The following is a 24,222-nucleotide window of genomic DNA, read 5'->3' as shown; positions in this document are numbered from 1 at the left end:
TTCTGCCCACAGGGCACAACTACTTCACCTTTTCTTTCCTGGTGTAATTCTGTCTGAGGAGGCTGTTCTCCTAGGAGCAGCATCTCAAGGGACTTTTTGAGCTACAGTGAGAGGAAGAAGGAGAGTCATGAATTGTCAAAGGCTTTCACAACCAGAGTCAACCGGTTGTTGTGGGTTTTCTGGTCTGTGTGGCCAGCAACTGTCCACATGTTTCACACTTTGGTATGGAGAGATGCCCATCTTGCTGTGTCCTACCTCTGAAGATGCCACCACAGTTACAGGCAAAACTCCCAGAGATGGCCATACAGCCCGGAAATCCCATGACAACCAAGGAAAGTCATGCCTTGAGAGCAGAAACTCTCTATGGAAACGCTTTGTCAGATCTAAACCTCTGACTTTAATACTACTGATAAAATTGCATGCACTTAACTAATCTACTCATCAACACTGGAAGCTTTAAGTTTTTCCAGCACTGTCACCATCAACTCAATCATGCAGATTGAATCAAATGGGTAGCCGTGTTGGTCTGAAGTAGCACAATAAAATCAGAGTCCAGTAGCACCTTTAAGACCAACAAAGGTTTATTCAAGGCGTCAGCTTCCGAGTGCAAGCACTCTTCCTCAGACTATGAACTCCTTACATGACAGGAAATATTAATTTTTGCTCTGGACTCTGATTTTATTATGCAGATTGAAGAGAAGCAAGATCATTCTTATTACTAAAAAGGAAGAATTCGGTAGGTGAATAAATAGACAACCATTATGCCTCTAGCTTCTCCATCGTAAAATTAATCCATCCTCTTTCCCCCCTCTTCTGAATCATGGAGCAAGCTACCTTAAACCTGTGGGAAACCTGGGTCTGATAACAGCAAGTCTTCCTTTTTGCCAGTCACTAAACACACTGAAAATTTAAAGTGAGAGCCAGTATGGTATAGTGGTTAGCAGTGCAGACTTCTAATCTGGTGATCTGGGTTTGATTCCCCGCTCCCCCACATGCAGCCAGCTGGGTGACCTTGGTCTCGCCACATAACTGATAGAGCTGTTTTGACTGAGCAGTGATATCAGGGCTCTCTCAGCCTCACCCACCTCACAGGGTGTCTGTTGTGGGGAGAGGAAGGGAAGGGGATTGTAAGCCGCTTTGAGACTCCTCCAGGTAGAGAAAAGTGGCATATAAGAACCAACTCTTCTTCTTCTTCTTCTTCTTCTTCTTAAGCAATTTTCTCAACAATAAGAAAGTGCAGGCTCAGCAACAAAGGAAGGCAAATATCCAGAGCACCCATGCCTTTAGGAATCCAGTTTTGTGGACATTTATCTGGGAGCAAGCCCTACTGACCATAGATATGTCAATTTCCATGTGGAGTCTGAAGACCTCCTAAAATGACAACAGATCTCCAGAACACAGAGATCAGTCCCTCTGGAGAAAACAGCTGCTTTGAAGGATGGGAGTGATGGCATTATATTCCATTCTCCCCAGGTTAAATCCCAAATCTCCATGAATTTCCCAACCAGGAATCGGCAACCCTCATTGACCAGCACAACACTTATTTCTAAGAAAACACACATAGGATTAGGCAGTACCCGTAGATAAATGTGTAGCTCTTTTGGTTAGTGCCAATTATCTCCCTTAGCTGATGGCACCCGACATCCAAGTCCCATCCTGAGACAACTGAATAGAGTCTAGACCAGGGGTAGTCAAACTGCGGCCCTCCAAATGCCCGTGGACTACAATTCCCATGAGCCCCTGCCAGCATTTGCTGGCAGGGGCTCATGGGAATTGTAGTCCATGGACATCTGGAAGGCCGCAGTTTGACTCCCCCTGGTCTAGAACGTTCATATGATCACCTGCATTCCAGAGAAAGTCCCTCTTTAACATGACAAAGGTAGTTACACTCCTAGCAAATATTTAACCAGGCTGACAGGTATAATTCCAAGAAATATTAGTACTTGAGTTGGCTCAACAAAATCCTTGGGTGGGGAGCTAGATTAAGTGTCATCCAACATTTAATTATTGTTTTATGTGTACAAGCATTAAAAGAAGTGTATGTATATCAAAGAGCCAAAGTATCATTTTCTCCAGGAGAATTGATACCCGTCGTCAAGATCATCTGTAATTCTGGGAGAACTCCACGCCCCACCTGGAGGCTCAGGCAAAACGAGTCGCCACTGATGAAAGTATTGATGAAAGAATTTTGTATAACTGGTAGACATCTTGGCAGTTCTTCAAGGCTGTCGACTGCTGTTTCATGAGAATATTTAAGCAATTTAGTTTATTGTTTTACTGTATACTGTTTTTAAATGGCTGGAGACTGCCAAGAGGGACAGTTCTACAAAATCGATCAATGAATCAATATAGAGATGTAAAACTATCTGGAAATTCTGAAGCCAAGGAAAAGCCTAGCCCAGGCCCCCCCAAGAAAAAAGTAGATTTTGGAAAAACTGAAAGATATGCAATACTTACTTTCCTATCAAACCTAAACCTATTTTTGTGGCTTATACAACATAAAATGAATCATTTCTAACTTCGTTAGCATATAAAATTGTGTTAATTGCTATATTTAAGGAATTTAAAAGTATAAATGCTTCTCAGTTTGATCCTAAGCGGAGTTCCGCTGTTCTAAGTCCAATGACTTCCATTGCCTTAGACATGCATAGCTCTGCTGAGGATGGCACAGCTGGTCTTCTACAAGCAAAATTGCAAGGACACCCACAGCGAAAGCAAGAGAACACCCTCTGAAGCCTTAGCACATTTCACTTATGCCAAAAGAGAGGGGAAATAACAGTTTTGTTTCGATGCTCCTCAAAATGTCTCCATTTAACCCAACTGAATATTGAATGCTGCACAGTTCCGAGTGAATACAACCTTCAGAATTGAGGTTTCCAACCCTGGGTTGGGAAATTCCCAAACATTTCAAGGTTAGGCTGAGGGAGGCAGAGTCTGGGATGGAGAGGAGCTTCAGTGAGGCCTACACCACACAGCAGAGGTGGCCAACCTGTCGCTCTCCAGATGTCCATGGACTACCATTCCCATGAGCCCCTGTCAGAAGGGGCTGACAAACCAAATCTCCTCCTCCTCCTCCTTCTAATTCTTCGGCAGATATAAAAAAACACATTTTTATAAGAATTGGATCGTAATTAATTCCCCCAAAGAATTTTGAGAATTGTAATTTGATAAGCAGAGAGGGAAGGCAGGATGGCACAGCCCGATCTCATCAGACCTCAGAACTAAGCAGGGCCAGTACTTGGATGGGAGACCACTGAGGAAGGTGGCTTGAAAACTCCTTGCTGGAATCAGGGCCTCAAATTTAGGGCTGGGTTTGAATTAAAACTAGGAGGCGTCCAGTTCATAACTTGTGGCGAAGAACAGAACGGTAAGAGAAGCAGGCCTACAAATCTGCGCAGAAGTTGTCAGGCTTGTCCACGTCCTAACCAAGGCTGTGACAAACTGGTTTGTTCTCACTTCTACAAGCCAGGATGCTGAACAATCCGGGGTTTGCAGGCAAAAGAATAAGCCACAGTCTGCTGCGCCAGATACAAGTGTCACAAAAATGCTAGTTCGTTCCCAACCAGGAAGATCTCACTTTTCATCCTGCATCTGAGAAGAAAAGGAAGAAGTTGGCTTTGTATTCTCCTCCCTTGGCCGCCACTGTTCACTCCAATGGGAGTAAAGCGATGCCACAAAACAACACCTGAGGAATCCCCCAAATCTTTATGGTTTTCATCACAGAAATGGAGGGATACATAGAGCATTGTGGCATTACTTCCTAGCACTACCAGAAGCTACATTGCTCCATCCCTACTTTTGATCCCACTGGAACAAAGTCAGCTGACAACCTAGGACAGAATTGGGGGGGGGGGATGCTAGTGAGTGGTTCATTTTTATCCTAAACCTCTGCCACCTCACTCTGGTCCATATCTACGTAGGAGTAGAAAACAACCCCCCCTTCAAGGATCGCTGCCTTGTTGTGGCAAGGGGGCTTGCGTAGCTCAGTGAAGCTATGAGCTATGCCGTGCAGGGCCACCCAAGACGGACAGGTCATAGCTGAGAGCTCTGACAAAAGGTGATCCACTGGAGAAGGCAATGGCAAACCACTCCAGTATCTTTGCCATGAAAACTCTATGGACAGTTCCAATAGGCATAACGATATGACGCCGGAAGATGAGCCCCTCAGGTCGGAAGGTGTTCAATATGCTACTGGGGATGAGCAGACGGCTAGTACGAGTAGCGCCAGAATGAATGAAGCGGCTGGGCCAAAGCCGAAAGGACGCTCAGTTGTGGAAGTAACTGGTGGCGAAAAGACAGTCCGATGCTGTAAAGATTTTTATTCCATAGGAACCTGGAACGTCAGATCCATGAATCAAGGCAAGCTGGACGTGGTTAAACAAGAAATGAGAAGACTGAACATCGACATTTTAGGAATCAGTGAACTAAAATGGACAGGAATGGGTGAATTTAATTCAGATGACCATCAGGTATACTACTGTGGACAAGAATCTCGCAGAAGAAATGGAGTAGCCTTCATAATCAATAAGAGAGTAGGAAAAGCAGTCTTGGGATACAATCCCCAAAATGACAGAATGATCTCAGTTCGAATCCAAGGCAAACCATTCAACATCACAGTGATCCAGGTCTATGCCCCAACCACTGCTGCTGAAGAGGATGAAGTTCATCAGTTCTATGAAGCCCTACAACACCTTATAGAAGCAACGCCAAAAAATGATGTGCTTATCATCATGGGGGATTGGAATGCTAAAGTAGGAAGCCAAAAGATAACTGGGATAACAGGCAAGTTTGGCCTTGGAGTACAAAATGAAGCAGGGCACAGGCTGGTAGAATTTTGTCAAGAGAATACAATGGTCATAGCAAACACTCTTTTCCAACAACCCAAGAGACGACTCTACACATGGACATCACCAGACGGTCAACACAGAAATCAGATTGACTATGTACTCTGCAGCCAAAGATGGAAAAGTTCTATACAGGCAATAAAAACAAGACCAGGAGCTGATTGTGGTTCAGATCATGAGCTTCTTGTTGCAAAATTTAGGCTTAAATTGAAGAAAGTAGGGAAAAGCACTAGGCCACTCAGGTACGAACTAAATCATATCCCCGACGAATATACAGTAGAGGTGACAAATAGATTTAAGGAATTAGATCTGATAGACAGAGTGCCTGAAGAACTATGGACGGAGGTTCGCAACATTGTACAAGAGGTAGCAACTAAAACCATCCCAAAGAAAAAGAAATGCAAGAAATCAAAATGGCTGTCTGAGGAAGCTTTACAAATAGCTAAGGAGAGAAGGGAAGTGAAAGGCAAGGGAGAAAGAGAAAGATACACCCAATTGAATGCAGAATTCCAGAGAAAAGCTAGAAGAGATAAGAATGCCTTCTTAAATGAACAGTGCAAACAAATAGAAGAAAACAATAGAATGGGGAGGACCAGAGATCTTTTCAAGAAAATTGGAGATATGAAGAGAACGTTTCATGCAAAGATGGGTATGATAAGGGACCAAAATGGTAGGGACCTCACAGAAGCAGAAGAGATTAAGCAAAGGTGGCAAAATTATACAGAAGAACTATACAAGAGCGAGCTTAACATCCCTGATGACCACAGTGGGGTAGTTACTGACCTGGAGCCAGACATCCTGGAATGTGAAGTCAAATGGGCCTTAGGAAGTCTGAGCAACAATAAAGCTAGTGGTGGTGACAGCATTCCAGTTGAACTATTCAAAATCTTAAAGGACGATGCAGTAAAAGTGCTACACTCAATATGCCAGCAAATTTGGAAAACTCAGCAATGGCCACAGGATTGGAAAAGGTCAGTTTACATTCCAATCCCAAAGAAGGGCAATGCCAAAGAATGTTCAAACTACCGCACCATTGCACTCATTTCTCATGCTAGCAAAGTTATGCTCAAAATCCTACAAGCTAGGCTCCAGCAATATGTGGACCGAGAACTTCCAGAAGTACAGGCAGGATTTCGAAAAGGTAGAGGAACTAGAGATCAAATTGCCAACATACGCTGGATCATGGAAAAAGCTAGGGAGTTCCAGAAGAACATCTACTTCTGCTTCATTGACTATGCTAAAGCCTTTGATTGTGTGGAGCACAACAAATTGTGGCAAGTTCTTAAAGAGATGGGAATACCAGAGCATCTTATTTGTCTCTTGAGAAATTTATATGCAGGTCAAGAAGCAACAGTGAGAACTGAACATGGAATCACGGATTGGTTCAAAATTGAGAAAGGAGTTCGGCAAGGCTGTATACTGTCGCCTTGCCTATTTAACTTGTATGCGGAGCACATCATGAGAAAGGCGGGATTAGAGGAGTCACAAATTGGGATCAAGATTGCAGGGAGAAATATCAACAACCTCAGATATGCAGATGATACCACTCTAATGGCAGAAAGTGAAGAGGAACTAAAGAGCCTGTTGATGCGGGTGAAGGAGGAGAGTGCAAAAGTTGGCTTGAAACTCAACATCAAGAAAACAAAGATCATGGCAGCCGGCCCTCTCAATTTCTGGCAAATAGATGGGGAAGAAATGGAGGTAGTGACAGATTTTATTTTCCTGGGCTCCAAGATCACTGCAGATGGGGACTGCAGCCAAGAAATTAAAAGACGCTTGCTCCTGGGGAAGAAAGCTATGGCAAATCTAGACAGCATCCTAAAAGAGCCAGTTTGGTGTAGTGGTTAGGAGTGCAGACTTCTAATCTGGCATGCCGGGTTCGATTCTGCGCTCCCCCACATGCAACCAGCTGGGTGACCTTGGGCTCGCCACGGCACTGATAAAACTGTTCTGACCGAGCAGTGATATCAGGGCTCTCTCAGCCTCACCCACCCCACAGGGTGTCTGTTGTGGGGAGAGGAATGGGAAGGCGACTGTAAGCCGCTTTGAGCCTCCTTCGGGTAGAGAAAAGCGGCATATAAGAACCAACTCTTCTTCTTCTTCTTCTTCTAAAAAGCAGAGACATCACCCTGCCAACAAAAGTGCGTTTAGTCAAGGCTATGGTATTCCCATATGGTATTCCCAAGAGGCTCAAGAGCCTCTTGTGGCGCAGAGTGGTAAGGCAGCCGTCTGAAAGCTTTGCCCATGAGGCTGGGAGTTCAATCCCAGCAGCCGGCTCAAGGTTGACTCAGCCTTCCATCCTTCCGAGGTCGGTGAAATGAGTACCCAGCTTGCTGGGGGGTAAACGGTAATGACTGGGGAAGGCACTGGCAAACCACCCCGTATTGAGTCTGCCAAGAAAATGCTAGAGGGCGTCACCCCAAGGGTCAGACATGACTCGGTGCTTGCACAGGGGATACCTTTACCTTTACCTTATGGTATTCCCAGTTGCAATGTATGGCTGCGAAAGTTGGACCATAAGGAAGGCCGAGCGTCAAAGAATTGAGGCTTTTGAACTCTGGTGCTGGAGAAGACTCTTGCGAGTCCCTTGGACTGCAAGGCGAACAAACCGGTCAGTCCTAGAGGAGATCAGCCCTGACTGCTCTTTAGAAGGCCAAATCCTGAAGATGAAACTCAAATACTTTGGCCACCTCATGAGAAGGAAGGACTCCCTGGAGAAGAGCCTAATGCTGGGAGTGATCGAGGGCAAAAGAAGAAGGGGACGACAGAGAATGAGGTGGATGGATGGAGTCACTGAAGCAGTAGGTGCAAACTTAAAAGGACTCCAGGGAATGGTAGAGGACAGGAAGGCCTGGAGGATCATTGTCCATGGGGTTGCGATGGGTCGGACACGACTTCGCACATAACAACAACAACAGAAAACAACCATATGCAAGTAAACATGCTCAGGATTTTGTAATAAAACTCTTATCCTGTGGAATGTGGCTAAATATGAGTTGTTCGAAAGTTTTTCTAAACACACTCATTTAGACCTTTCATTTTGAGGGCGCCTCATTTCCAAGTAGAGAGAGGAAAAGAAGAGCTGGTTTTTGTTGTTGTTTGTTTTTTTTTGCATCCTGCTTTTCACTACACAAAACAGTCACAAACTGGCTTATGATTGTCTACCCTTCCTCTTCCCCACAACAGACACCCTTTGAGGTAGGCAGGGCTGAGAGAACTCTGAGAGAACTGTGGCTGACCCATGTGGAAGAGGAGTGGGGAAACAAACCCAGTTATCCAGATCAGGGGCCGCCACTCCTAACCACTACTCCAAATAAGTATGCAGAGGAAAACAAGTCTAGTCTGGATGAAGCCAGAATGATACAAAGATTTGGGACCTTCCACAGGCACGGCACCTTTGTACGGCACAGAAAAATGCACCAATGCCATCAAAGTTGTATTAACATCTTGGCGATCACTTCAATTCCTGGCTCACAACTTGCCTTTAGGTGACAACAGGAAACACTTTATTCTTTTAAGTATTCTCCCCTTTTCAGTATTTTGAATATTATAAAAGACTAGAGTAGGAAACCCAAATCTCCATATAAAGACCAATATTTGAGGGAAATCAGCTGTTTAGACTACAAATTGATACGCAAAACTTCTTGCTCCATTTCCTGTTATCCGTACTCCCCTGTGAACACTCCATTCAAATTCAAGAAATGTAAGCTGGATTTCCCCCCCTTTTTTTGTATTAGACTTATCCTTAAAAGCTTCTAGCTCTGCAGGGCTAGAAGGGGGGGAAAGAGGAGAGAATTTACATCACTGATCTAAGCAGAGTTACATCCTTCTAAGTCCACTGAAGACTTTAGCTCTAGTTAGAACTGCACTATCAGTTATTTGGTTTAAAGTGAAATCTCTTGTCTGAAACCAACCACTGAGCATCTTGAATTGTGCCTGCACATTACAGCTTATACTTTGAATAGAACCATGCTGGTCTTAAAGGTGCCACTGGGTTCAGATTTTTTCCTGCTGCTTCAGACCAACAGGGCTACCCACCTGGCTCAATCCTGACTTAACTTCTTGCTGACAAAAAAAATCTTCTGATGCCATCTAGTGGTTATGTTTTTCTTCATGTTCTATAGCAAAATGCTACAAGTGCATTTGGAAACTGTATTTAAACAATCAGGAAGGGGATATGGCATAATGATACTGGAAGGAAAAATGAATGCTCAATCAAAGAAACAAAAAAGCATGCAAAAATGTGTTATTATTGTAATTAAAGCATTAGCATGGCAACTGGGAACCCAGGTTCACATCATTTGGCCAGCTCGGTATCAAATTACCAATCTTCAATTTCATTTTGGGATAAGGTAATAGCAAGATCTTTTTTTGGGGGGGGAGAGACATGGAGAGTGAGAAGCATTGCATGATGTGGACAAAATTGAAAGTTTTCAGGGGAGAGCGACGAGGATGGTACGGGATCTGGGAACCAGCCCCCATGGGGAAAGATTGGGGGACTTGGGTATGTTCAGTCTGGAGAAGAGGAGGTTGAGAGGGAACATTGTTACTCCGTTGAAGTATTTGAAAGGCTGGAGGCAGGCAGGGAGTGGTTCCTGTTTGCAGAAGAGGACAGAACCTGAAGTAATGCGTTTAAACCACGTGTAGAATGGTACCAGCTAGGTATCAGGAAAACATTTTTCACACTCAGAGTAGTCAGCAGTGGAATTGGCTTACTAAGGAATTGGTGAGATTCGCCTCACTGGCAGTCTTTTAGCAGTGGCTGGACAGATCCTTATCCTGGATGCTTTAGGCTGATCCTGCATTGAGAAGGGGGTTGGACCAGATCACCTGTATGACCCTTTCCAATTCTCTGATTCTATGATTTGGCAATGTAATTTCTAGATTAAAAAAAACAGAGGGGACATCACCCCACTGCAAGGTGCTCTTCTGTGTGGTCCTGCCTACCAGGTATGACCTTTATCAGAAAGTGAGTTTCTACTTTCAGAGGCCACGAAAGTGAACATCTGTAGTGGCACCCAGACTCCTTTTCCACGGGGGCTCCAAAATGCCATACTGGGGGACTGCTGATCTACAGATTGAATTTGGGACTTTCGACAGGCATGACGCATGCTGTACCACAAAGCCACAGACCCTTCTTGACATGCTTCTGAAGCCACCTGAATCCTGTCTGCAGCACGGTCAACCAGACGTTCCCAGAAGACTTACAAGGAGAAGCTGTCCACGCTTGGAAGTCAGAGAGCTGCCATTTTTGAACAAGGAGGTTCCCTCTGGTGGTGACCGTGAATAGCCTCCTTCATGAATGCATCCAAATCCCCTTTAAAGCCAGACATTACTAAACCCTGTAGCAATGCTAAATCCCGCATTTCTCTGCAGCATAATGAGAGGCACACAGAGCACAAAGCAAAGTACAGCAAAACTGCAAGCCAGCATTCAGGGAGAGGTTTCAGGTGGAGAGAACAGAAGAAAACACATTTATCTATCTCTGGGCTTAACTGCCACCTAGAGGATGTATTTCCTTCTGGCTATACATGTCTTTCACTGCAATCCTAATAGATAGATTCAGGCAGGTAGCCCTTCTGGTCTGAAGCAGAAGGAAATTTGGATCCCCATGCACCTTTAAGACATACAAAGTTTTATTCCAAGTATATAAGCTTTCGCGTCCAAGGACACTTCTTCAGAAATCACGAAACACGGTTTTCTCAAGCGTACATCTATGTATTTGTGCAGGGTTAATTGCCTGGAAGGTTTAGCTAGAGTTTAGATACATCATTCACAATCGCCCAGTTAATTATGAATCTGAACTCTAGCTAAACCTTCCAGGCAATTAACATCCCCACCCTCACCCCAGGTACCTTCTCTCGACTTATAGGTATGGTTGAGGAAATTCTCTAGTAGGAGATTCAGAGGAGAGTGATTTGGATGATCCAGGGGCGGGGACCAAGCCCTATGAGGAAAGACTGAGGGACTTGGGAATGTTCATCCTAGAGAAGAGGAGGCTGAGAGGGGACAAGGTTGCTGTCTTTAAGTATCTGAAAGGTTGTCACTTGGAGGAGGGCAGGCAGAGGATAGGACCTGCAGTAATGGCTTTAAACTACATGTAGAATGGTACCGGCTAGATTTCAGAAAAAAAACTTTCACAGTCAAAGTAGTTCAGCAGTGGGATTGGCTGCATAAGGGGATGGCAAGCTCCCCCTCACTGGCAGTCTTCAAGCAGCGGCTGGACAGATCCTTATCCTGGATGCTTTAGGCTGGGGGTCTTCAACCCCCAGTCCACGGCCCGGTATAGTACCGGGCCGCCAGCGGCTGCGCCTGCTTCCCCCCCGCACGAGAGGGGGGGAAAGAGGCAGGCATGGTCGCCGGCATGCCAGCGACGCAAACGCGCATGCGCGGGGCCGCCGTGCATGCGTGTTTGCGCCCCTGCTGGCGAAAACGCACATGCACAGCAACTCTGCGCATGCGCATTAGCACCACCTGGTGGCGAAAACGCACGTGCGTGGCAACTGTGCATGCGCGTTTATGTGCAGCTGCGGCGGCCGGGCCGCCGGCTCTCCCCCACCCTTGGAGGCGGTCCCCGACCACAAGAAGGTTGGGGACCGCTACTTTAGGCTGAGCCTGCATTGAGCAGGGGGTTGGACCAGATGGCCTGTATGGCCTCCTCCAACTCTGTGATTCTGTGATTCTAGGAGTTCTCCCTCCCCATGGGAAAGTATTCCATACAGTATCCCAACTTACAGCTGATTCATCCTAGAAAAGGTTTTATAACCACCTGCCTCTGCTGAAGGCATAAATTCTCCCTCTCTTGCATCAGCTGGTTATCAGAGCTTGCCTCTGAAGGCAGGCAAGGCTAAGGAAGCGGTTCCACCCATGTTGGCAAACGGTATCGCACAACTGAGCCACACAATGCAGAGGTGGGGCCAGACTCCCGTCTGTTGCCTCTGCAAAGGAGAAGGGAAAGAAGGGAGGGATCCCTGGAAAAGGAGCCAGAGCTGCTAATAATGTTGAAAATGCCACCCAGTGCTCATTCCAACAATCGGTCTGACTCTGCCGTGCAGTGGTTAGAGCAGGCTTTTTCAACCAGGATTTCTTGAAAACCTTGGAAGGTTTTCTCGAATTAGTGGGAGTTAATTAATTTTAATAATTAACGGAGCTCTTCCGCCAGGTCTATGGTTGAGGCCAGGTTAGTGCAGGAAGAGCAATTGGGGTCCCTCTGTTGCCAACAACGGACACCGTCTGATTTGTCTCTCCCCTCTCCTCCCTCTAGTACAGTGGTCCCCAACCTTTCTATCTCCGGGGACCGGTCAATGCTTGACAATTTTACTGAGGCCCGGGGGGGGGGGGATAGACCTTTGCCGAGGGACGTCGCCGCCGCTGCCTGAGCCCCTGTTCCGCTTGCTTTCCTGCCAGAACCCTTGACTTCCCGCCACTCACTGAGGTGCACTGCCAGCAGCAGCTGTGCAGTGCCACACTCAGGGAGGGGCCCAGCCATGGCGGCTGCTGGAGAGCACCAAAGGTGAGCCAGTGGCAGAGTAGCAGGGCAGCCCCCGAGGCAGCAGCCGGGGAGGAGGACGAGGAGGAGCCGCAGCCTGGTACCGACTGATCCACGGACCGCTACCAGTCCCCGGACCAGGGGATGGGGACCACCGCTCTAGTAGATGAATGGGGGGGGTGGTTTGAGGGTTCTGCCATCCTTACTTGCTGTTGATTGTTGCTGTTATAGTCCTTTTAATGGGGTTTTAATGGGTTTTAATGGGTTTTTTAGTGGGACATATGTAAACCGCCACGAGCTTTTGGGAGTGGCGGCCAATAAATAAATAAATAGATAGATAAATAGATAGATAAATATCTAAATATAAATAAATAAACTTTTAAAATTTGTTAAACATTTATCAGGTGATATGACCATATATGGCCCATCCTTTGATGTTGGTTTGAAGCAAACGCTGGGAATTGTAGCCCATGAACATCTGGAGGACCGCAGGTTGACTACCCCTGCTCTAGAGCAAGGGTGGCCAAACTGTGGCTCTCTAGATACCCATGGACTACAATTCCCAGAATCCGCATGGCAGGGGCTCCTGGGAACTGTAGTCCATGGACATCTGAAGAGCCACAGTAGAGCAAGGGAGCATTCTGCTAGAGGCAATACAGAGGCAACAATGAATTAGAAAGCCCATCTTTATTTATGACATTTGCAATTTGCCTTTCTTCCTCAAAGTAGCATACAAAGGGCTTGCTAGCAGGGATTTTGTTACATGGGGCTTCAGCTAAAACACAACAAAGTAAAAACAAAACAAGTAGGTTTCATGTTCCTCTGGCAAGCAAGGAGCTCCTGGCCCTTCCTGGATGAGACACAGATGACATTCATGTTTCCCATGCACCTAGCCAACAGCTGCAGCATACAAAGGCTAGCTGTCACCTGCGAGTTGACTTCTCAAATAAAAAGGCTTGGCACATTCAGCAAAAGCGATTTATTGAAAGGAAACAATTAAATTCATGATACTTTTTAAGACTGATTTTCAGTATACATATACAGACTGATAGATTCCCCATCAGCTCTACCTTCACGTTATGTCACGCCACCCCATTTTGGAAAGTACCCTTCTTTCCAAGGCACAGCTGTTACACCCAGTTGTGAACCCCAACCACCTGATTCCATGCCACCAAGGACAGGGCTATGTAAACAGCACTGAAGCTTCCCCTCCTGCCAACACCCATCTATCAACATAAAGGAGCACAGAGTATACATTGAGATCCAATTGAAACTACAAACAACTCCATTCTCCAAACATTCCCAAGCTCACCAAATGAGTATTCCATTCCCTTCCTGCAGAGAACACAAAAAGACAAGAAAGGCATCCAGTAAAAACCATGGCAGGATTCTGATGCCAATACAGATCCTGACACTAGCAAAATGGCAGTTCAGCCTTCACCCAGAAACTGTAGGACAATAACAAGGAGATGGTAACAATACAGAGCAACTTTTTATGGTGTCTCAATCACAAGTCCTTCCTTGAAAGAGGAAATGCAGCTTTTCTAGCCCAAGTGCGTTTATCCAGGCCCAAACATAATCAGTCTGACAGTATTTGCTTAAGCCTGAGAACACCTATTTACATGACGGATCTACCCAGGAGTCTTTTTTGGTGGGAAACCAAATGCAGAAGATCCTATGGAGTTAACTCCTTTGTTGGCTACTAGAATCGTCAAAAGCGCCTTAATTTAAAGTATATTCAGATGGCATGCTAGCCTGCACCAGAGGAGCATCTAAGATCCGCCTTCTGAATCACACTGAAGTCAACGTAGACCAGAGATTCTGGCCCAGATCCAAAGTCTACACCACAAGCCTTGCTTCGACTTACACTGCAAAGTGTGTTCCTCTTTGATTACTGAAAGATATTTGTCTTGTGTGAGTGGGAAGCTCTAGAACTGGAGAACATCTGGTCATCAGAAGATTTGGGGGCTGGAGTAGACAGCTCACTGGAAACGCTGGTAGGATGTACTGAATTGCTTTTTAAAAGGGCATACTCCATGCTAGGGATTGTCAGGAAAGGGACTGAACATAAAATTGCTGGTAAAGTTCCTCGTGCAGCCTTGTCTGGAACACTGTGCACAATTCTTGAATCCAAAAGCACCTTTAAGGCCAACAAAGTTTGGTCTTAAAGGTGCCTTTGGACTCAAATTTTATTCTGCTGCTTCAGGCTGATATGGCTACCCACCTGAATCTATCTTTATGTATACAGTTCTGATCAGTGCATCTCAAAAAGGATACTGGAGAACTATTAACAGTGCAGAAAAGGACTACCAGCATTATCATGGGATTGGAGCACCAGCCCTAGATCTTTTCATTTTACCCCTTCTTTCCTCACAACAGACATCTTGTAGGCACGTGAGGCTGAGAGAGCTCTGAGAACTATTACTGGCCCAAAATCAACCAGCAGGCTGCATGTGGAGTAGGGAATCAAGCCCAGCTCTCCAGATTATAGGCTGCTGCTATTAACCAATACACCATGCTGCCTCACAAAGCTACCTACATGCAAGATGGAGCTCTTCCGTCATGCGTTTGGTTGAGGCCGGGGGAGGGATGACCAGAGTTACGATCTGAGGGTCCTGCCCTACTTTGAAGCTGCGGTTTAGCATTGACGTTAGAACCCTCGAGTTACATCCTTTTGACGCCACTTCATCGGCGTGGCTGGAACAGCGGAGTTTGGTCTTTGGGCCTATGAGACTTATACCGCCATCTTGATATGATTGATATTGGGATTTTACTGTTTTGGCTTTAATGTTTTAAGGGGAGTTTTATGGGTATTTTGTACTCTGATTTTATATTGTAACTCGCCATGACATTGTTCGAGAGAAGAAGAAGAAGAAGAAGAAGAAGAAGAAGAAGAAGAAGAAGAAGAAGAAGAAGAAGAAGACTTGGTTCTTATATGCCGCTTGTCTCCACCCGATGGAGTCTCAAAGCGGCTTGCAGTCACCTTCCCTTTCCTCTCCCCACAACAGACACCCTGTGAGGTGGGTGAGGCTGAGAGAGCCCTGATATTACTGCTCAGTTAGAAGAGTTTTATCAGTGCTGTGGCGAGCCCATGGTCACCCAGCTGGCTGCATGTGGGGGAGTGCAGAATCGAACCTGGCATGCCAGATTAGAAGTCCGCACTCCTAACCACTACACCAAGCTGGCTCCCTGAGAGTGGCAGGGTATGAAGCAAAGCGACAGACAGACAGACAGACAGACAGACAGGACAGGACCAACTTCCTGCTCTTGCTGCAGTCAAATGGCCTTAATTGCAGCTCCTGTGGAACAAGAGACCCACCCTAGCACGAGGAGGAAAACTGATGGAAAACTCTCCGCTTTCCATCTGAGGAAGCCTCCAGCGGAACTAAACCTTCCAAGAGGAAGACTTGCCAACGAACTAATTTTTAAGCAGTGTGCACATTAATGCCATTTCATGAAAGAAGCAAGTGATGAATGAAGCTCACCGTGCATGTTAACATTCACGCATTACCTTTTCATAAATTGTCAAACACCAAACATTAATTCCTCACTGCAACTGACAGACTTGCCAAAACAGCAGAAGAAACAAGTTCCCCGTTCTAGCAGGGAGGCAAGCATCAGTCAGGGTTGGATGCATTTGGAAGCCTTATAAGATTGTGCAATGCTTTACTTCCTTATTTCCACGGCATGATGTAAATGTTCAATTTTTGAGCCTATGGTCTGAAATAGCTAATACCCATAAGAGCAAGCTATTTTTGTACATTAAGCACACGTGACTTTCCTTCTTTTACATGCAAATAGTTGATGTTTTTAAAAGAAACGAAAAAAATTAGTCCTAGCTCGGACATACAAAAGGAAGAGAGACCAAGAATAACAGTGTTCATTCTGTGTTCAGGTGGGTAGCTCTGTTGGTCTGAAGCAGCAGAACAAACTTAGAGTCCAGTGGCAAAACTTTGTTAAGAATAACAAAGTTTTATTCAAGATATATGAGCTTTCATGTGCAGACACACTTCCTCAGATACAATAGGGTTCATGCTATAGAGTTTTCTAGAAAACAGGGAATTCCGTTATTCAAGCCAGGGATCCCCAATGTACCATAGTGCCAACCAACACTTTTTCTGGTGCCCACCAAGTCCTTTCAGGAAGTGGGTGGGGCCAGGTAAGGCTTCTGATTGGCTGTGCAGATCACAGTGTTTTTTTTAATGTTGCTTTGGAAGTAGCAGCTGCCACCACTGTGCTACTGAAGTTAAGTGGCAGCAATCATTTCGTGGCTGGCTCTGCCTCCTGCAGCAGCCACTTTGTTGCCGCACCCACCATGCTGTGTCAGAATTCCACATGTGCCCCGAAAGATTGGGGCCCTCTGGTTTAAGCACTTAATGCATAAAATTCCATAAACTCACATCTGTGCTCCGGGGTTAGGATTTGCATTCGAGAAACTCGGAAACCACATGGCTGCTGCATTGCTAATCCTCAAGAGAAAGGAACAGTAGCAGAAGCAGATCTCTGTAGCCACTGGAGGGTCAAAAGTGTTGGAGCAAAGGAACCAGACAGGAAAGCTGATCAGGGAGACGGTGTGACGAACCAGAGGGATTTCGGACAACGGTACAAATGAGCCCTGTGGAATTAAACCAGCTCATCCAGCATTTCATGTTCCACAGCAGATGCGTCGCAGAAAAGCAGCTACCAACTAGGGGTGTACCTTTTGGATATTTCCAAACCAAAACAGTGCCTGGAATCTCCCTGTTTCGTTTCAGCACAGAAGTTCAACCTCACAAACGACCTTGAGTAAGCAGTGAAAGACATTCATCCAAGCAGATGCTGACAGGCCCCTGGGTTTGGGATGCCTGTTTTGCAAGAGCAGTAGACCCAACTTGATGTGTCACATGCGCTCTGCTCAACACGCAGCCTTGCTCTCCTATCAGACCAATCTGGCACTGAGGTTTCCTTTTTTCAAAGGAAGAAACAAGCCTTCTAAGCGCATGAAGAAACCGAACAGCTCCCCTTCAGAGCGGCCGTTTTCTCCAGGGGAACTGATCTCTGTTGCCTGGAGATGGGCTGTAATTCTGGGAGATCCCCCCTGAAGGCTGGCATTCCTAGCCCCTGGATTGTTGTCATTGGGACCTCATATAGCCTTAGAGTTTACCAGGGGACCACCACAATCACTCCCTGTTAACCTAGCCTACTTCACAGGGCTGTTGTGAGGATAAAAATGGAGGAGAGACGTACAAATGCCACTCCTCCTTAGAGGAAGGACAGGATCAGAAGAAAAGCTGGTTTTTGTACTCTGGTTTTTACTACCCGAAGGATTCTCAGAGCAGCTTACAGTCACCTACCCTTCCTCTCCCCACAACAGAAACCTGGTGAGGTAGCGAGGCTAAGAGAGCTCAGAGAGAACTTGCCTGGCCCAAGGTCACCTAGCAGGCTGCATGTGGAGAAGTGGGGGAATCAGATCCAGTTCTCCAGATTAGAGGCTGCTGCTCTTAACCACTATACCAAACTGGCTTTCAAAGATGTGATGGAAATAAGCGTGCACCCTTATCCAGGAGATACGCCCTGCAGAACACAATGTGGGTTTCTTTCAGGTAAGCAAAGATGTGTTTGGACTGCTTGCTAATTAACTTCGATAAGAGAGCCATATGTATGGGTGTGACTCTCTCACTGAAATCAATGGAATTGAGAAGCCGTTGCCTTTGAAATGGGTTCCTTTTGTTCGGTCACTAATAAACAGTCAATCCACAAGTTACAAAGTCCCTATGCGGGACATGTGGTGGACTGCTGGCGGTCATAAAACGAGCCTTACTGCACGAGACCAGTGGTCCATTTAGTCCTGCATCCTGTCTCACACAGTGGCCACCCTGTTCTTCTGGAGGGCCAACAACTTGAGCAGAGAAGCTGAGGCCTTCACAAGAACCTCAGAAGAGCCCTACTAGATCAGACCAGTGATCTCCCTAGGCCAGCATCCTGTCACACACACTGGCCAACACCAGGGGATAGAGGCCGAGGCCTTCCTCTGATGTTACCTTCTGACTCTGGGGTTCAAAGGTTGACTGCCTCTGAACAGGGAGGTTCCCATTAGTCAGCAAGGCAAGCAACCACTGATAAACCGATCCAGCACTGGGAAATAACACCATAAGCTTAAACAAATAAGAGTGAGACTCTTTTAATTCAATACTCCCACAGGGGTACAACTCTGCTTAGAATCATAGAATCATAGAGTTGGAAGGGACCTCATGGGTCATCTAGTCCAACCCCCTGCGCTAAGCAGGATACTCACAACTCATCTACCGTAACCCGCCACCCCTTTGCCTTCACAGAATCAGCCTCTCTGTCAGTTGTCTATCTAGCCTCTAGAGAGGCTGATTCTGTGAAGGTAAAGGGGTGGCAGGATACAGTGGATGAGCGATAGGGATGTGAGTGTCCTGCATAGTGCAGGGGGTTGGACTAGATGACCCAGAAGGTTCCTTCCAACTCTATGATTCTAAGCAGAGTACATTTCAAAGTGCGCAGGGGCCCGATTTGGACCAAAACTGCAGCAGGAGGCTTAAGCATTCCCAGGACCCCCCAGAACTACTTTCTTGATCTATTATTATTATTATTATTATTATTATTATTATTATTATTATTATTATTATTATTATTATTAGATTTATAGCCTGCCACTCCCTTGCGGCTCTACAACCACCCCAGAGATTCTCTCTCTGCCCCATTCAGGAAACAAACCCGTGTAACCCCCAGTACGATGCTGCCTGCAATTGCAATAAAGGAGCATCCAAAATGTCCTGCAAAGTAGGACCCTTCCAAATAAACACCTCCCTTCCTGAAGAACGAGGCGCATTTCTCACCGCACTTGTTGCTGAGGCTCCAGGGGAGGTCACTGTTCCCGCTAATGGGGCTTCTCTAAAGTAGGCAAGCCGTGAGTGGAAATTCTAAACTAAGCACAAAGGTCCAGGCGCCAGGCAAGTCTGGGTTCTGAGGCATCCTCTGCCCACAGATCTGCCCACAGAACTACGAAGAAGAAGAAGAAGAAGAAGAAGAAGAAGAAGAAGAAGAAGAAGAAGAAGAACTTGGTGGGACCTAAAAATAGGATCTTCCTATGGCAGTCGAGATGGGAAGCGAATTCCTCTTTCAGCACAAGGGGGAAATCCTCCGGCCGTCTTCAGAGACACTCCAGAGCAGGGGTGGTCAACCTGCGGCCCGCCAGATGTCCATGGACTACAATTCCCATGAGCCCCTGCCAGCGCCTGCTGGCAGGGGCTCGTGGGAATTGTAGTCCATGGACATCTGGCGGGCCGCAGGTTGACTACCCCTGCTCCGGAGTCTGCCCGGATGGGGGCGCACCTGGGCGCGCAGTTCAGGCGGAGGGAGGGGCCTCGGCGACCGCGCCGTCCGAGGAGCGAAGCAGGAGCAAGCGCGGGCGCAACACGGGTGGCGACGACGCGGAACCCTCCGCAGCCCTTGGCGCCTCGAGGGAAAGCCGCGCTGCTCCGGAGAGCCCCAAGTTGGCCACGCACCCACCCACCCGGGAAGGCTCCGGCGGCGCCCGGACGGCTTTACCTGCGCCCCGCCTGGCCCGCGTGCTCGGGGAGGGCGGCCTCGGGGGCGCTGGGAGGCGGCGCGGGGACCCCCTTCCTCTCTCTCTCGCTCTCGCTCTCTCTCTCCCTCGGGCCGGCTCTCGGGGCGCGGCCGGAGCGGGTCGGATTACCGGGAGGAGCCGCCTGGCCTCGCCGACTCGCCCGCGCCCTGCCCTTGTCAAACTTTTCCGCAGAAGTGTCGCCATCCTGCCCACGTGCAAGCGGCTGGGGCGCTGCCAGCCCGGCCGAGTCGCCGCCTGCTTTACTGGGTGGCGGGTCCGGCCCACGAACCCCACGAGCCTGTGGATGCAGAAGTGCAACCCCCGGGGTTGTCTGCGGGGCGAGAGCTTGGAGGCGCTAGGCTGCAGCCTGGCCAACCTCCAGGTGGCGCCTGGAACTCTCCCGGATCCACAGCGCAGGGTTGGCCTTCCGTGGACGCCGTGTGGTCCCCGTTGCCTCTCAAAGTTGTGCGTCCAGTGAGGGTGGGGAAACACCTGGAGAATTGTGGGGGGGGGGGCCTGCTTGTGGATGGAGAGGGACAGGTGACCAGATTTTTAACATTGGTAAAGCGGGACACCGTTGACCAGGGGGGTTCTTGATTAAAAATTTGGTCTATATGGAGCAACAAAAAGTTTCATAGAATGCATAGAACGCAAAAATAGTATTGTAATATATATATTTTTAAAATGTCAACATAAGTACAATTTGCCAGGTACCCCCAGATGTCCCTCCAAAAGTGGGACAATCTGGTCACCTTGCCTTAGAGACCACCCTCCTAAGCAGCCATTTTCTTCAGAGAAATGTATCTGTCAATGAGAGACAAGTTGTAATTCTCGGAGATGCAGAGAAGCAACCTAATTAGGGCCAGTTTATCCATGTAGCATATGCAGCATGTTCTATGGGTCCCACGATGCCAGGGGCCCCACATGGTGCCCCCCCCCCTGCATGGATCAGGGCTGTAGCCTCTCTCCTGCCTCCTTTTCCCTCTTTAAGGACCCTTGGTATGACACCCCTTTCCACTGCAGGGGGGGGCAGTCTGGCTGCCCCACAAATCTTTAAGCCACTCCTGAACTAAATGCATCAGTAGCGGAATTTGTTTGCCTTATTAAGTTTTGGAGCCAGTCAAGTTAACCCATCTCACCTACAATGGCTCTGAGACGTTGTGGGAGGAGTCTGTAATTTTACTGCCTTGCATGTCGCAATTTGTAAGTTTTTATATATTTTGGGGATCTGTTGTAGAAGCGTTGCTGAGGGTGTTGTGCCTGGTTTTTACACACTGATCGTGTGTTTTATGGTACGTATTTGTTGTGAATCCCCACGAGCCAGCTTGCTGGGAGCAGCGGTATAAAAATCTAATAAATAAACAATAAGAGCCTTGGCAGCCATTTGGAGCACCAGCCTGTTGGATTTCTTTGAGTGAATTTCGGAAGAAGGCCGTGGCCGGGGAAAAAAAAAAACGTGAACTGGTGGCTTTTTGGAATTATTGACACTTTTGTGTATTTTGTAGCCATTGTTGGTTATTGATCTGAAGCAATTGTCTTTTGTACTGTTTGAAACAATGTTGTTTGCAAAAAGACACTCAATTACTGTCATGGTTTATTGCAATCTGCTTGTTTAGAGCAGAAGGGAAATGTTTGGGGGCTAAAAATTAGCATCTGGGCTGAGATATGACGGGTTTATACCTTGAATAAAACTTTGTTGGTCGTTAAGTTACCACTGGACTCAGATTTTGTTCTGCTGCTTCAGACCAACAGGGTTACACACCTGAATCTGCTGTTGAGAGCCAGCTTAGTGTAGTGGTTAGGAGTACGGACTTCTAATCTGGCAAACCGGGTTTGATTTTGTGCTCCCCCACATGCAACCAGCTTTTTAATGAAGAAGACTTGGTTCTTACATGCCGCTTTTCTCTACCCGAAGGAGTCTCAAATCGGCTTACAGTTTCCTTCCCTTTCCTCTCCCCACAACAGACACGCTGAGAGAGCCCTGATATTACTGCTTGGTCAGAACAGTTTTATCAGTGCTGTGGCGAGCCCAAGGTCACCCAGCTGGCTGCATGTGGGGGAACGCGGAATCAAACCCAGATTAGAAGTCTGCACTCCTAACCACTACATCAAACCGGCATCATAATATGCATGGTCTGTGGGAGAATTGATGGCTAAACCTATAAGGTGCCCATCCATATAGATTCATTGACAAACAAATGGTAATGGTATGAAGGAAGGAACCGTCGCCAGATTTACCACAGAGTTTTTGCTCAAATCCCAGAGTGTCACTCCAACTTGGTAGCATCAGTTCCCTATCATGTGGGCAGTTCCGTAGACACCTCAATTCCAGTGGATGGGCCTCCCTGCTCTTCCCAGTAAGTCCCCTCCCCATTCCCCAGCCATTGCTTGGAGCAGTCTGGGGACCCTAGTGGTAAGACCGCGACCTGAGACCCTCAAGTCTAAGTCACAATGTGAGCCATGAGAGACCAAAGAGAGGCCTTTTGTACCTCTCCAAGCCCCAGTTGCTACCACCCTAAGAAGGCTGCCCAAAGATAAGGTAACCATATTGTCCCACTTTTGGAGGGACATCTGGGGGTACCTGGCAAATTGTAATTATGATGAAATTTAAATATATATATATATTACAATAATATTTTTGCATTCTATGAAACTTTTTGTAGCTCCATATAGACCAAATTTTTAATCAAGACTCCCCCCCTCCCTGGTCAATGGTGTCCCGCTTTACCAATGTTAAGATCTGGTCACCTCATTAGTGCACAGAGAATACATATGTACATGAACAGAGAAATTAAGATGCCTTCTGCTGAATCAAGCCCATGATCCACTAAATCTGTATTGTCTAATCAGATTGGCAACAGCTTTCCCTGGTCTTGGGCAGAGTCTTTCACCTCACCCACTGCTAGATCCCTTAACCGGAGATGCTGGGGATTGAACCTGGGACCTCTGCATGCCAAGCAGATGCTCTATCACTGAGCCACAGCCCCATCAGATAAGATTGAGCTTATGTTGATACCACCAGAAGGGATATTTGGATTGTTTTTTCTCAGGCACCCAAATAGCTTGGTCACTCTCTGGCTGTCTTTTTATCAGCAGGGTGGTATTACCATGTTTAGGAGTGGGAACAAGCTCCCCCTGCTCAACGCAGGAACTATGAAGGGTTAAAATCATTTGCTTTTCCAGTTGCCATGGGAAGCTCAATATCCTAGAACGTGTCCTTTCTCCCACTCATGTGTGGGAGGCAAAAGCCCAGCACAGTAAAATCTTTTTATTATTATTATTATTATTATTATTATTATTATTATTATTATTATTATTATTATTATTATTATTTAGAGATATTTTTGTCCCTCCCTCCCCTCCCCTTTCTGTAAACAGATTCTCTCTGGGGACTTGCAGGGCAAGAAGACAGTTCCAGGAACCATCCCGTTAATGGTGTCATTCCCCTCGGATCGCAAAGAATATCTTTCGAAGCTTAAATAAATATTTGTATTAAAGCCATGTAAGGCATTTGGCTTACTACACTAGTTGGCCGGGTGATTGACCCGGGGGAGGGGAAGGAGAAGGGGGCTTATCACTTCATTAATTTGCTGGGTATACATTTAAGGTAGTAACGTGACTGGGGAGATGTGCAGCAAGGATGGCACACAATTATTGACCAACGGTACAATGACAAACTATCAGGATATAGGAGATGAACAGGATGCTTCTCCCAAGAGTTGCTGCACAGCGCCACCTAGTGCTCTTTGTGTCTCTGGTTGCAAATTGTGTTTCCAAGAAACAAAGGCCAGTCCCACACAAAAGGTGTCTAAAAGATTCTGCCCCAAATAGAGTAAAATCACACAATTTTAATATTTGTGAGTTATGGATGGGCATTCATTTGCTAGCCCAAATGGTCAGTTTCTATAAAGCAAAGATATAGGGGGTGACCTACAACTTGCAGATGTGCTGAAATGGGCATAATGTTCCCTCCGACAAAATTGCATGCAGTTTGTGATCAGGGCAAAACATATGAGCTCACAGGACCATTAAAATCCTTTCATGACTGGCCCCTTGCTACTCTGCAATGTATGGTTGTGAAAGTTGGACCATAAGGAAGGCCGAGCATCAAAGAATTGAGGCTTTTGAACTCTGGTGTTGGAAAAGACTCTTGCGAGTCCCTTGGACTGCAAGGCGAACAAACCAGTCAGTCCTAGAGGAGCCCTGCCAGCTCCTTAGAAGGCCAGATCCTGAAGATGAAACTCAAATACTTTGGCCACCTCATGAGAAGGAAGGACTCCCTGGAGAAGAGCCTAATTCTGGGAGTGATTGAGGGC

General features: G+C 46.7%; 1 protein-coding gene across 1 annotated transcript in view; it reads right to left on the bottom strand.

Moving 5' to 3' along the window:
* Positions 1-20,090, bottom strand: part of PLD1 (phospholipase D1) — a 144,529-nt gene extending 124,439 nt beyond the window's left edge. Inside the window, exon 1 of the mRNA XM_077348405.1 lies at positions 19,888-20,090. The gene's annotated coding sequence lies outside the window, so the exon portion shown is untranslated. The remainder of the gene's footprint in view (positions 1-19,887) is intronic.
* Between the last annotated feature and the right edge of the window lie 4,132 nt (positions 20,091-24,222).

Source organism: Paroedura picta, chromosome 8 (assembly GCF_049243985.1).
Source record: "Paroedura picta isolate Pp20150507F chromosome 8, Ppicta_v3.0, whole genome shotgun sequence".
In the NCBI taxonomy this organism is placed as follows: Eukaryota; Metazoa; Chordata; class Lepidosauria; order Squamata; family Gekkonidae; genus Paroedura; species Paroedura picta.
Note: the sequence above shows the minus strand (reverse complement) of the source record. Positions and strands in the feature narration are given on the sequence as shown.